The sequence below is a fragment of the Diabrotica virgifera genome, chromosome 4, assembly GCF_917563875.1.
Source record: "Diabrotica virgifera virgifera chromosome 4, PGI_DIABVI_V3a".
NCBI classification, from domain to species: Eukaryota; Metazoa; Arthropoda; class Insecta; order Coleoptera; family Chrysomelidae; genus Diabrotica; species Diabrotica virgifera.
This window is the reverse complement of record NC_065446.1, coordinates 60,543,181-60,559,057: the sequence shown is the minus strand read 5'-3', so window position 1 is coordinate 60,559,057 and position 15,877 is coordinate 60,543,181.

Sequence of the window (15,877 nt, the reverse complement as noted above, 5' to 3'; positions counted from 1 at the left end):
CTCCTGGAAGCCTCTGGGCAGAATATTCAATGATTAAATCCACCGTTTTTCTTTATGATGGCGTTGATATTTCCAAGTTTTCAACTTTGATCGCGTATTTGAAGAGAAAAAAATGTTGGCTATAGGCCTAAGAAAGCGAGCATTTTTACACGGGAGCAATTTGAAAAATTTCTGATGGAAGCACCGGATGAAGAATTTCTAGTTCACAAGGTAATATAAGCTAGTTTAGGTAACATAAATACTCTAATGAAGATTTTTTCATAATTTGTAGGTCGCAATGATATTGGGAATATCTGGTGCCTGTAGAAGAGGACAATTATATAATATTACTATGAATGACATCCAACAAACCGATGGTTTAATGATTGTAAAAGTACCCAATACAAAAACGAACATCAGGCGTTCTTTTACAGTCGTTAATAAACCAGACGATAAAATTCCATATTTAGAAATTCTGCAAACGTATATAAAACTTCGTCCATTACAAGTAAAATCAAATCATTTGTTCTTAAGATACGCCAAAGGAAAATGTTGTGCTCAAGTAATAGGCAAAGGGACAATCGGGGGCAGCCCTTCTCAAATTGCCAAATTCTTAAATTTGCCTAATCCCGAGAACTATAAATACTGGCCATTCGTTCAGGAGGACATCAGCAACGCTTTTGGCTAATAAAGGTGTTTATGTCCTCGGATTAAAGCGTCATGGAGGTTGGCGTTCATCGACAGTGGCAGAAAGCTATGTAGAAGATTCTCTTCAAAATAAAATAGATTTTGCCGAAAAAATATTGTGCAATACTAGTAATACTACTAATGTATGCGATTTTGCAGAAGTATCTGTTAGAAGTGAAATCACAGCCCAAACAAGTGGGATTTCATTAAATAATTTAACAAATTGTACCATAAGTTTCAATATTAATAAATAATTCGTTAGTTTTCTTTATTCTTTCAAAAAATAAATTAAAATTAAGAGATTTTTTAACTAGACGGTAAGTGAATTACTTACCGTCGAGTTGAAGTATTTACCGTCGAGTTGGATTACTTACCGTCGAGTTGCTAGTAAATGTCACTTACTGACGTAAAATCTGTCACGGTAAACAGTCAAAAATGATCAATCGTGCAAAAATATTCAATAATAGAGCTCGGGAAATATGCACTTAAAACACCCTAAAATATGCATACAAACACGCACAAAAAGCAGTTGAAACATGCACTAAAATATGCTTCTATGCATGTAATGCATATAAATAAAATATGCAGTAATCCTTGTATTGAATGTATTTAATTTATTTTATGCTAAAATATCAAAAAATATTTATTGAAATTTTTATCACCTACCTACGTCATTATATTCATTTATTCTTTATTTCATCAACATTGCTATCATTAATTTTTATTATATTATTATTACAGTTGAGACTATATATTATTAAATGATTTTCTAAATTTCTAGAGAAAAACTGTACCGTCTATTTGATAATAATTGTTTATACGCGGAAAAACTTCTTCTACTCTACTTCACCCCTGTTAGGCTGGCCCTTTACCATGCAGATATTAAAGAACAAATAGCTAAATTACAAGCTATTTATGAGATTTCATATACCGTAGATTAAAAATTTTGAGTTCGTTATACTGGGCAGGCATTTAATATTTTTTGTGTGGGGCTGACTCAGCTCCCCGACTACTTAAAAATAAAGATATTGAATCGATATTTACGGCACAACTACGAGATATCTTTGAGCTTTCTAAGTCATGTATTTTCGATTTTTGAACTGATTCCCTTAACCTCCAATCTACTCTTTAATTGATTGAACTAAATATAAATATGTTGAGAAAAATTAAAATATTTCGTATCACGGATATAATTCGTATAGCGTATAAATTCTAAGAAAAAAGTCTTAAAATATGCGCATTTCAATTACTGACCTACAAGCCCTTCACAAGAAAACCTCCCCATCTTCCTGGCTTAAGAGATAATTGTACTTAAAATGAATAAAACTATTATTTTGCGACAGCATATCGGTTACTAATTTATGAGCTTGCAAAATGCGCGAATTTCGATTACTGAATTGCAATTTCTGTTCTATCGTGCAGTTCACTAAAGGTAAAAATCAAGTATTACCTTCGATTTCGGCGAACCTCCGTCAATTTTCACGAAAATTGGTGAATGGTTAGAGGATACCTCAATAAATAAAAGACATGATTCCAACTTGCGCTTTTACCTTGGGGGTGAATGTCACTCCTTTCCGTGGGTGAAAAGTTCTTTATTAAAAATAACCCCACAAATCTATAAAGGGACAAATTTTAAAAAACATTTGTTATGTAACGTTATTAAAATAAATCAATACTTTTTGAATTATCAAAGATCAAAGATTTTGATAACTCAAATAACTCAAAGTCTATTGTCATTATTCTAATACCTAATGGGTATTTCTGGGGTATATTTTGCCTACCTCGCTAAATTGCTTTACTTGTGTCGTCATATGTCAAATTTACCCAAAATATGCAAATGTACACTTAATATGCATTTTGCATATTTCCCGAGCTCTAATAAATCATTCATCATTATGATCATCATCCAGCTTTCTGCGTCTAAAGTTGAACATAGGTCTTCACTAATTTCTTCCAGTTATGTCGGTTTTCAGCTTCCTGCAACCAATTCCTAGCGACTCTTTGACGTCGTTTTTCCATCTTGTAGATGGTGTACATCTACTTCTCCTCTCTGCTTGTATTATTGACACTGTAATTTTTTGGCTTCACCTATCGTCCTTCATTTTGGACAAATGGCCTGCCCAATTCCTCTTCGGCCAAGCTATTCGCTTTATGACATCTGTAACGCCTGCCCTTCTTCTGATTTCCCCTTAGAGTAGGGAGAATTTTACACTTCCCTAGTGGAAGTGTAAAATTCTCCCTATTCTAAGGATTTCCCCGTTACCAACTATGTCTCTGAGAGTCAGTACGAGTAGTGACCGTTTCATTCTTATTTGGGCCACATTAAGTTTGGTTGCTGTGGCTTGGGTTAACGCTAGTGTTTCGGACCGTAAGTCATGACTGGAAGTACACATTGGTCGAAGGTCTTGTTTTTCAAATAATTTGGCATGTTGCTCTTGAAGATGTCTGATAGAGCTCCATATGCAGCCTATGTTAAGCTGATTCTTTTTTGAAGTTGGACGGTTTGATTGTCAATGGCAATTTAAATTTCATTCCCCTTAGTATTTATATTTACGAGCCAATGCTATTTCGTTGCACTCGACTTTTAAATTTTCGCTTGGTACCAGGTTTGTTATGTATTGTGGCTTTCCACAATTTACGTTTAACCAACTTTCTTACAGGCGGCATTTAACTCAGTAAATATAGTTATAATCTCTTTTAAGTTGTCTGTTATAAGAAAGATGTCGTCGAGTCGGAATTTGGTAATAGATTTGAGAGTAACCTAAATGTAAACCCAAATACTTACGATGTTGGGATAGTATCACGAGGTTTTTTCCTGGTTTTCCCTCGGGATTTACTATGGAGTCGCTAGCGCGAGAATTTTACTGCCACCGTTTCATTTGCTTTTTTTAAAGACAGATCACATGCTATGATTTTTTGTGGCGGATATTATTGAGTTGGGTTGATTTCATGTAATCAAATGAACTATCTTTTACTAAAGTCGTCCCAGGAACAGACTAAAGTCTTCTACTTTAAAATGTATAATACATGTCTGAATTGCCGATATAAATGAGTCAGATTAAATAAATTATTAGAATTTTTTCTAAGCAACAACATTTTTGTTTAATTTAGTATTATTTTGTATTTTGACAACGACACCCGACTTGGGCGTCGAAACATTAATAAAATCATTTTTTTTTTTGTAAAATTTTGGCTTATTTCCCATTGAAAACAGTTGATTATAAACATGCCACAAGGAAATAGCTTCAGAACAACATTAATAATTAGGAAATGGCTATTATCCCGTGGACCTATTTTATAAAGTTGTTTTATTGAAATGTTTAACTTTTTCTTTACTATTGAGAAGATTGATGGGCGTAACATTAAACATCTTGAATATCGTAGCGACTAATACTAGTAGAAAGATAAATACAGACCGGTAATAAATAAATTAAAAAAAAAAACAAAAATCTAAACAGTAATCTCAAAAATAAACAAAAGTTTCCATTCGACAAAACTATACCTAGCCACACTCATAAATATTACTTGTTACATTTGCGTAAAAACATAAATAGTTATCTACTTACCGGAAGTAATCAAATTAAGAGAGGAGAGTTGTAGTTAGACGTTTTTTGTTAAACAACAATGTTTAATATTAGTTTAATTTCGCTCACGCGGTATATTAGTTTTAAGATATAGACTTATAAAATTTTTTCCTACAATTCAATTATCTGTACGGATGCCGATACCTGCTTGCAAACTAACTTTCTAAATACACATAATCCTAATGCGTTCTTAAGAATTATAACAATGACAATACATATTTAGAAATTCTTATCTCTCAGTTTTTGTAATCCAAAATTTCCAAACAACCCGATTCACGAGAAAGACGGAAAGTAAACTTTAATTAAAAAAGGAAATTCTGAAGGTCAATGAAGACGGTTGCGACGAAATGGGTTGGGGGTTGTTCCTGTGTTTGGAAGGAGGACAGTTGCAAGAGCCAAAGGGGAGAGTCAACAGTTGGAGCTCTACGCTCTCGGTTCCGCGCAAACCTTACTCTATAATACGTGTTGAGTAACTAGTGCCAATTCTTTTTATGTTTTCGTGCTCATAGTGCGTTTATTGAGCTATCACAAGCAAGCTATCGGCGTCAAAAATTTCGATATTGTAATTGTTTTTAGTAAATAAATTTAGTGAAAACGTTATTTTCGCATATTTCATTTGTCCCAAAGATTTGGGTGGTCCTTCCCATAAGTATAGAAAAAGTGAAACCATTCCCCTAAGGAAATAAAATTCAGTTCCCCAAGGGGAAAACGAGCGACCTATGACTGGTGCGCGAAACAAAGGCACTAGATCTGTCATAATTCCTGTCATTTGACATATTCTACATGTTCCTCTCAATAAAACGCCAATTTGGTGATAAATAGCAGTCTGATTTTTGAATGAGAGTTTAATCTCTGTTCGGAGAGTTTATGTATGTGCTGTCGGACAAAATAAATGTGCCATTTTCGTGTTCTGACCGTTCCAAATTTTTAACCTGTTCCACAATTAAAACTGCCCCTGTTACAGTGTTCCCATATATCAAAGTTTATCCGACTAGACACCCTTAAGCTATTAACAAATTTTCAGCTTGCTATTAATCAACTTTTTTTTCATACGCGGGATCCAGACCTACACCAGGACGAAGTGTAAGGGCAACAACACCTACATCTTCGCACAACGTTCTAAAAATAAATATGTTTAAAAATAAAAATTACCATAACATTATAATATAGACTAAAATTAAAAATTTGAAAAAACCAAATAAACAATAAATTTAAATAATAAACCATTCAAATGCGCTAATGTCACTGTCACTTAAAATCGTAAACTTCAAAATTCATAGTAAACAAGGTATCAGCGACATGCCATATTGTTTATTATTTTTTAAATTATTGTGGTTCCTATGGACAAGGGGCTTAATTTTGCGATACTAGTTTCTGTGAGTAAAAACGAGAGATTAAAAAGTAATTCGTAAATAATTTCATGCATAGGAAAAGTAGAGTGGAAGAACTATCTTGTTAAAAATTAATGTTCACGACGTAAAAGCTCTCTCTGCGATTATTGCAAAATCAAATTTGTTCCGATTATTAAGTTTCTAAAGGCAAATTCATCCTACTTAAATCATTAAATTATAAACGGACTGGTTATTCACTTATCCCTTCCATTAAAGGCTTATGAGAGAAAGTGTCAGCTACTATTTGCATTTCTCGTTGTACCCTTATAATTCTAATATAACATTTTATTCATATTCCTGTAAGATTAACTTAATTGAACTTGGTATGATAAATTACTTAACAAGCAGAATATAATTTGTAATATATAATATATACCTATATATTTTCACAAAAACCCTGTTACCACATAGTGATGTAAAGCAGAAATATTATTATTATATATTATTATATATTATATATATTATATATTATTATATTATTATTATATATTAAATATTATATTGTTTAAAATAAAAATGTATATACCATTTTTATTCAGTTGCAATGCGAGGCCAAAAATGTCTTAATTTTTACTTAGATTAGAGAGCGCAACCAACACTCTTATCGACGATTTCACCTCTTGTTAGAGGCTCTTCAGAGAACGTATAGGTTGCTTTTCTCTAATCCAGTAAATTTTTCGACATACTATTAGTCCCACACTGTAACTGAGGTGAATGGATTAGGTGACTGGTGACACTTTCAAGGCTTCTACAATTTGCAAGCCAAATGGATGTTGCAGTGAAGACAAAAAAGGGAAGGAATTCTACACTATGCAATTCACAACCCCCGTCTGTAGCTTGGTAAAGTTCCAACGGAAAATACACCTGGTTAATCCACGGAGTAATACTACTATAAAATACAAATGTATACCATTTTTATTCAGTTGCAATGCGAGGCCAAAAATGTCTTAATTTTTACTTAGATTAGAGAGCGCAACAAGCACTATTATCGACGATTTTACCTCTTGTTAGAGGCTCTTCAGAGAATGTATAGGTTGCTTTTCTCTAATCCAGTAAATTTTTCGACATATATTAGTCCCACACTGCAACTGAGGTGAATGGATTAGGTGACTAGCGTCATCTGGCAATTGAAAGATAAAGCCTTTTCAATCCTAAAAGCAACATTAATGATATTGAAAAATATTAAAAATATTACTAAAAGATTTTTTAATTGAAAACTGATTGGTACATTTCCCTGGTGACACCTCCAAGGCTTCTACAATTTGCCAGCCAAATGGATGCTGCAGTGAAGACAAAAGGGAAGGAATTCTACACTATGCAATTCACAACCCCCATCTACAGCTTGGTAAAGTTCCAACGGAAAATGCACCTGGTTACTCCACGGAGTAATACTACTATAAAATAAAAATGTATACCATTTTTATTCAGTTGCAATGCGAGGCCAAAAATGTCTTAATTTTTACTTAGATTAGAGAGCGCAACCAGCACTTTCATCGACGATTTCACCTCTTGTTAGAGACTCTTTAGAGAATGCATAGGTTTTTCAAAAATCGTTTAGTAATATTTTTAATATTTTTTAATGTCATTAATGTTGCTATTAAGATTGAAAAAACTTTATCTTTCAATTGCCAGATGACGCTAGTCACCTAATCCATTCACCTCAGTTGCAGTGTGGGACTAATATATGTCGAAAAATTTACTGGATTAGAGAAAAGCAACAACGATTATGCATTCTCTGAAGAGCCTCTAACAAGAGGTGAAATCGTCGATAAGAGTGCTGGTGGCGCTCTCTAATGCTGATGGCCGGTACAAAAGAAGAATGACGTAATTGAAAATTTTGTCAATTCCTGTTTATTGCGTAATTAACTTCTAAAATACTGTATACGTATGATACAAAAGCTACAGAAATGTAACTGTGTGCTGAGCCACTACAGGATAATTGCGTCGCTATTGAAATACGCAGCATTTTAGACCTTGTTTATAATAATTAATCAATTGTCAATAGCGATGCAAATAAAAGCCATCTCTGTAAGAATAAACGGCATAATAAATATGTAAAAACCGTTTTTTTTTGTACAGAAAAATTTTAAGATCAAGAATGACGCAACTCTAGATAGGGTTGAAAATGGTGGGATAAATTAAGATAATGAATTTATTGTAAAAATAAACGCTATATCGATGCTCCTGGACGGTTACTCATTATTTAATCACTATTTTAAATATTTATAATTTTTTAGATGAAGAAAAACGCAACTATAGATACGGTTAAAAATGGGGGGATCAAATTAAGATAATGACAATAGGGATAAAAATAAAAGCCATTATTGTAAGAATAAACGCCATACCGATGCTCCTGGACCATTACTCCTCATTTAATCCCTATTTAAATATTTAAAAATCGTTTTTTGTTCTCCTGAGATATTTGTCTTTTTGAAGTTACGTAATTTTTCTTCTGGTAGTAACCTATGGTTGTGAAACCTGGCTGTGAAAATGACGAAAAAAGATGAAGCCCAACTCAGGACATTCGAGAGAAAGATACTGAGAAAAGTATATGGCCCGTTGCAAGAGGAAGACGGCACATGGAGAATCAGGAGAAACGGCGAGGTTAATGAACTGAATGAAGGGTATCACATTGTAAGATTTGTGAAAAGTCAAAGACTGTCATGGCTGGGACATGTTCAGCGAAAAGAAGAGATAAAAATAACAAAAAAGATGTTACAGTAGAAGCCGGTAGGAAGGCGGAAAAAAGGAAGGCCCAGGACGAGATGGTTGGATGACGTGGAGGACGACCTGAAAACCATGAATATAAGACAATGGAGAAGAAGGGCCCAAGAGAGATCTGAATGGAAGGACATAGTCAGACAAGCAAAGACCTATCCAGGATTATGATGCCAAAAGAAGAAGAACAATTTTTCTTCCGGACCGGCGATATAAAAATTAATAATAATGTTAATATGATTTCAGTGTCTTCATTTGATGCTAGTAAGTACTCATATGGTATTAATACATTTATTCGCTACTGAGTACTTGGTATCGAATCAAACCGTATTTGATACCCAGTACATACAGTCTGCTTTTTTTTTCTGTTGGCTATTAAATTTCTTCTTTCTAAAAGTACCTATCTTCTGGAGATGTTGGCGACCACATTGACCCATCCTATTCTATTTACGGCAGCTCGAAATAGATCAGTTGACGTTAGACCAGTCCACTTCCTAAGATTGGCCAGCCAAGATATACGTCTACGTCCAGGGCCTCTCCTGCCCTCAATCTTGCCTTGTAGAATCAACTGTAGCAGTCGGTATTTTTCATTACTCATAATGTGGCCGAAGTAAGCCACTAAAGTGGATATAATATAATACACTAACACTTTGGATAGTTTATGAAAGAAGAAGATTTATACTATTTATTTAATTTAAAAAAATGACAGAAAATAATTCTAAATACTGCAAAATTATTTTGCAAAAACATGTTAATTAAAAAAGGGGGGCTAACTCCGTCCCTAATTGTCCTAGGACAATTGTTTTCCTTTCTAAATGTGTAAAAAATTCAGTCTTTCCAAATATGAAAAAATAATTTTTTTACGGGTAACGGTTAAAAAGTTAATCTAATTGTTTATAAATAAGCAAAAAATCGGAGTGTTTTTGCAAAATAATTTTACACATTATAAATAAGTTTTCTAGGATATATTAGAAATGGAACAGAAACTTTCACGGTTTTAACAAATACTCAACACAGATGTTTTATTTTGTCTGTCTATTAGCATACGTTAGGACTGTTTTTTTATTTAAAAAAATTTTAAAAAAATTTTAAAAAATTTTCGAAACTTTCAAAAAATTTTAAAAAAATTTGAAAAATTTTAAAAAAAATTTAAAAAAACTTTAACACGTAGGGAAATAAAATAAAGATAATTGAATTTTGTATGATGTACGACTAGCTAAAAATATCTTAAATTATCATCCTTTCTGTAAAATAGCAATAAATACAAAATAAGGGGACAAAATAAGAATTCGGGAATATCCGCATCTTTTTGCATATTCGCGTTCGCATTCGCAAAATTTGTGCGAATGTTTTGCGAATATGAATATCAGAGAAGAGAAATAATAATTATTATTATAATTATTATATTATATAATTTCAACTACGTGCATATGCAGATGATCTAGCCATCATAGCGAAGACGAAGATGACACTTAAAAATATGCAGTTGAAAAATTACATAAGGAAGCGAAGAGTTCTATTTTAACTATATAAAATCACACATTTTTTATGCGATTTTAATTATAAATGTAAAAAAAGCCTTGCGTTTTGATTATAATTATACGTCTTCTTCTTACGTTAGCATATTGTACACCTAAAATTTGAGACGAAACATCGGCTGTTCTTAATTACAGTTCACATCTAGTTAAAATTATGCAAAATAACAAAAAGTAAATATCCCTTAGTAACGACTTCATTTGGGATTGACAGTAATTATTGGATTTCTTAAACGAAAATTACAGTCAACAGGTATAGGAAGTCTCAAAATTAAAAGCATTCCTCAAGTTCAGCGACCCATTATCAAGAAATAATTATCTGTCAGACTGACGCTGCTCAAACTCAATTAGTGTAACTTCTGGCTAACGTGCAATTTACTTTTGTTGCCTTGAAATGAAATAATCAAACTTCCTGCTGATTTAAATCTATGTTAGTCAGAAAATAAAACATTAGTTTAAAAAAATGCACTTGAGTAGTGGTGACAGAAATGAAAACTTCTTACATTGCGTTAAAATTATAAGTATTACTTTGGGATAAATAAAATAAGAAATTTTTGTGAATATATATGTACATATTTATTATTCTTTCTTTATTTTTTATTCGAAGATTTTGAGAACAAAAGAAGAATATTAACAGTCTATATGTTAGAGTCAAAGCCCGAATTTCAGACAATCCTAGGTTTGACTGGGCAATCCCCAGGTCTGACTGACGTGACGGTCTTAGTCAAAGCCGGAAATAAATTACAGTTTCTACCTTTGACTAGTCAAACCTATAGTATGGTATAGTTAATACAGGGTGTAACAAAAATACAGGTCACAAATTTAATCGCATATTCTGGGACCAAAAATAGTTCGATTGAACCTAACTTACCTTAGTACAAATGTGCACGGCAAAAAAGTTACAGACCTTTGAAGTTACAAAATGGAAATCGATTTTTTCCAATATATCGAGAACTATTGGATATTTTTTATTGAAAATGGACATGTGGTATTCCTATGGCAGTAGTATTTTAAGAAAAAATTATAGTGAAATTTGGACACCCCAATAAAAATTTAATGGGGGTTTGGTTCCTTTAAAACCCCCAACTTTTGTGTACGCTCCAATTTAATTATAATTGTAGAGCCATTAGTTAAACACAAGTTTTTAAAAATTTTTTTGTCTCTTAGTAATTTTTTGAAAAGTCAGTTTTTATCGAGATATTTGAATATTTGTCAAATCCACCACAGATTTGTATATGGTAAAGTACGGTTATGGAGACTTGGTAATAATATGAAAATTTATTTATGATTTACATTTTTAAGTATATTTTGAACAATATTAAAAAAGAAGCCACATCTCGATAAAAGATGCTTTACCAAAAAATACAAAGAGGCAAAAAAGTTTTAAAAACACTGTGTTTAACTAATGGTACCGCAGTAATAGTTTAATTGGAACGTACACAAACATTTGGGGGGTTTAAAGGAACAAAACCCTCATAAAATTTTTATGTAAACATATTAAAAAAGAAGCCGCAACTCGATAAAAACTGCCTTATCGAAAAAATGTTCAGAGGCAAAAAAGTTTTAAAAATATCGAATTTAACTTTTGGCGCCACAATAATAACTTATTTGGAACGGACACAACAGTTTGGGGGCTTTAAGGGAACAAAACCCCCATAAAATGGTCCCCATAAAACCCCCACAAATTTCACTATAATTTTTCTTTAAGATGTTCTTTCCATAAGAATGCTACATGTCCATTTTCAACAAAAAACCTCTAATAGTTTTCGATATATTAAAAAAAATCGATTTTCATTTTGTAAATTCAAAGGGCTGTAACTTCTTTTGTGTCCATATTTGTACTAAGGTAAGTTAGGTTAATTCGAACTATTTTTGGTCCCAGCATATGTGGTTTAATTTATGACCTGTATTTTTGTTACACCCTGTAGTTAGACCCAAACCCAGACATCCAAAGTGAAAGTTATCCTCCAACATCAAATTGTTCTATATGGTCCATATAATGTTCAGAAAAAAGTCACACCATTTTGAGCGTCGGGTTGGGGGGGGGGGGGGAGAGGGGGGAGATATCTGCAAATTCGTAGTTTTTTAAGTTTCTCGTCAATATTTCTAAAACTAAGCGGTTTAGCATGAACAACCCTCTGCACAAAATTCTTCTACATTAAATTTGAAATAAAAAAAGGCTCTATGCATAACCCTTCTAAAATGAACGGTTACAAAGTTACGGAGGTAGTATAGTATAATTGGTCCAAAAAAAGGCCTAACCCAGACATCCAAAATAAAAGTTTTCCTTTTTTGTTCTATATGGTCCACGTATTGTTCAGTAAAAAGTTACACCATTTTGAGTGTCCGGTTTGTGGGGGAGATGGGGGAGAAGTCGGTAAATTAGTAGTTTTTTTTTAAGTTTCTCGTCAATATTTCTAAAACTATGCCTTAGCGTAAGGAATGTTCTATAGAAAATTCTTCTACATAAAATTTAAAACAAAAAAGGTTCAATACATAATTGTTATAAAATCAACGGTTCCAGAGTTACGGAGGGTGAAAATTGGACGTTTTCGATACTTTTTATATTTACCGATTTCTCCCCCCCTCTCCCCCCCCAACCCGACGCTCAAAATGGTGTGAATTTTTTCTGAACATTATGTGGACTATATAGAACAATTTGGTGTTGGAGGATAACTTTCACTTTGGATTTCTGGGTTTTTGGTGTATTTATATAAATATTGCCCAAAAAATATAAAAAGTATCGAAAACCTCGATATTTCACCCTCTGTAACTCTGGAACCGTTGATTTTATATCAATTATGTGTAGAACATTTTTTGTTTTGAATTTCATGTAGAACATTTTTATATAACATTGTTTACGGTAAAGCATAGTTTTAGAAATATTGACGAAAAACTTAAAAAACCACTAATTTACCGGCTTCACTCCCATCTCCCTTTCAAACCGGATGCTCAAAATGGTCTAACTTTTGACTGAACAATATGTGGACCATATAGAACATTTTGGTGTTGGAGGAAAACTTTTACTTTGGATGTTTGTGTTAGGCCTTTTTTTGGACCAATTATACTATACTACCTCCGTAACTTTGGAACCGTTCATTTTAGAAGGGTTATGCATTGGACCTTTTTTATTTCAAATTTAATGTAGAACAATTTTGTATAGAAGGTTTTTCATGCTAAACCGCATAGTTTTAGAAATATTGACGAAAATCATAAAAAACTACGAATTTACCGATTTCTCCCCCCTCTCCCCCCTCCCCAAACCCGACGCTGAAAATGGTATGACTTTTTTCTGGACATTGTGCGGACCATATAGAAAAATTTGGTGTTGAAGGATAACTTTCACTTTGGATGTCTCGGTTATGCCATCTTTTGGATCAACTATACTATACTAAATGTCTTAATTCCTATTTTAAATGATAAATACACACTCTAAAACTACTCCTTAAAGATAATTTTAGTTTTAACTTACAACAATCCAATATTTATTTTTACTAAAACTGACAAAGTTTGAACTAGAGTTCCACATTTAAAGAAATATTTAGTAGTAAATATTTATTTCATTCCTTAATATAATTTAACTTTCTTAATAGCAGATGAAAGCCAAGACGTGAGGAAAATGCATATGTATTGGTAGAGTTGACAAGATAGTTTCAAAGGTTTTGGCAACGAGGGAGGAAAGGAGGCAAAAACTAGTACAGCAGCATTTGAATTACAGAAAATAATCAGTAGCTGATGGTAACACAGCTGTGAATATTACATGTGTTATATGCTGATGATCATGATCAAAGTTACGAGCAAGAATTGATTTATAATTTCAAAGAGCCCTTAATTTCTTTAAGTATGACTAAACAAATGCGAGTATAACTGCCAACAGTAGCTTCTATCTGCGACAGGAAAACTTTTACTTTAGATGTCTGGGTTAGGCCTTTTTTTGGACCAGTTATACTATACTACCTCCGTAACTTTGGAACCATTCATTTTAGAAAGATTATGCATGGGGCCTTTTTTATTTCAAATTTAATGTAAAACAATTTTGCATAGAATGTTGTTCATGCTAAACCGCATAGTTTTAGAAATATTGGCGAAAAACTTAAAAAAACTACGAATTTACTGATTTCTCCCCCCTCTCCCCCCCCCCCAAACCCGACGCTCAAAATGGTGTGACTTTTTTCTGGACATTTTGAGGACCATATAGAACAATTTGGTGTTGAATGATAACTTTCAATTTGGATGTCTGGGTGATGCCATCTTTTGGATCAACTATACTATACTACTAAGAGAGATTAAGTTGGTAAGACGAAGGTCGAAATTTAATTTTATGAAATAGCAGTGTCACTAGTCAAACCCCAATTTAATTAAAATTAAGATTATACCCCGATACGAATTAAAATGCCGTAATTTGTTAGATTAGGTTTAATAAAACGCCATTATTTAATTTCAATGTTTATTATTTTTATATTGCCATATTTAAAATAAAAAATATTCTTGTTTATTCTCATATATTGAGGCATTATGACAATTAGAGCTGCACAATACGTTGGACCTTTTACACTTACATAATTTTGAAGAGCATTTGTTATTGCTGTAGCATTTTATTAAGCCTTGTAATCTAAATTTAGATTCGTTTGTACTAATTTCTCTTAGAGACAGCTTAACGTCTGGAACATCTTCGAAATTAAAAAAAATTTCTTTGCATTCTCTTAACTGATTTATTGAAAAAAGTGTGTTTATTGTTCCGTATTTCGTACCAACTCTATTTAAACTGTCAATTGTTTTAACTTGTATGATACACAAAATATTTCAAGCACCTCCTTTGGCTCTATCAAAGCTGGGGATAAGTATTGTTACAGTTTTTTCGATAGAAATTGGAGGAATTTTTTTTCACTTAATTGTTTAATAGCATTAGCCTGCGCATGAAGATCGCCAATCGCATTTCCTTTGTTCCAGACATTAAGCTGCCTCTTAAAGAAATTAGTACAAAAGATTTTAAATTTGGTGGACAAGGCTTTATTAGAATATAAAATTTTAATTTCCACTACAGTAACATCTGGTATATTTGCAGAGCCCTGGTTTAGAACTTTGGTATGTTGTCATTTGGGATATTTTCTTCTGTTTTATTCTAGAGGTCGCTGTAAATTTGTCCGACAGTATCTAAATATTTTTGTAATACCTTACCAGAAATATATTTTGATGTAAAACGTGTTTTATAAAATATTACTGAAACACTATCTGTGTACCTTCAAATGCTGTGTAATTGTATCTGCTCCCAACTGCTGCAGTTTTAGTATGATTTATTCTTTGAGCTACGTTAACGTAAAGTTTTCTTGCGGTATAGTGTACCACAGTGGTGCTCAGACTTATACTGTGTGGGATCTACCACATAAATTGCAAGCGTCCAGTGATCGACTCCTAGTAAAAAACAACAGTTTTGAAAATAAAAAGCTTGCACATTTCTATTTGATAAAAAGTTGTAACTTCAGAGGGTTGTAATTAAAGTCATGTTTTTCATCCTAAATTTATTTGGATTTTGATGCATGGCACTGCATAATATTCACAAGATTTTCATATGATGGTACAGGGTCCATCATGATTACCGAGGGTCAGATGCAAGCATGTTGAGATATGTTCGTCAGTTAGCCGATTATGATACTTTGATATCACTACCTTCATTTGGGAAAATGCAGACTCACAAAGTATGTTGATCCCAAGAATGCTATGAGCTTTAGAGCTATTTGCCTCAAAGATGGATATTTGTTATACGGTATGAAAGACCAAAATTTCCGGCCACTCTGGACTTAATCAGCCGCTCTGGACTTAAGGTGTATATAAGTATCCGAAATTATTTTCAGTGCCTCATTCGGGACGGAAATAATCTCCATATTGAAAGTAATGAATATTTCAGTGGCAATTTTTTCCACATCTTCACAAGAAAATGAATTAGACATGAATGTTACAATATCTGTCAGTTTCTTAAAATCAG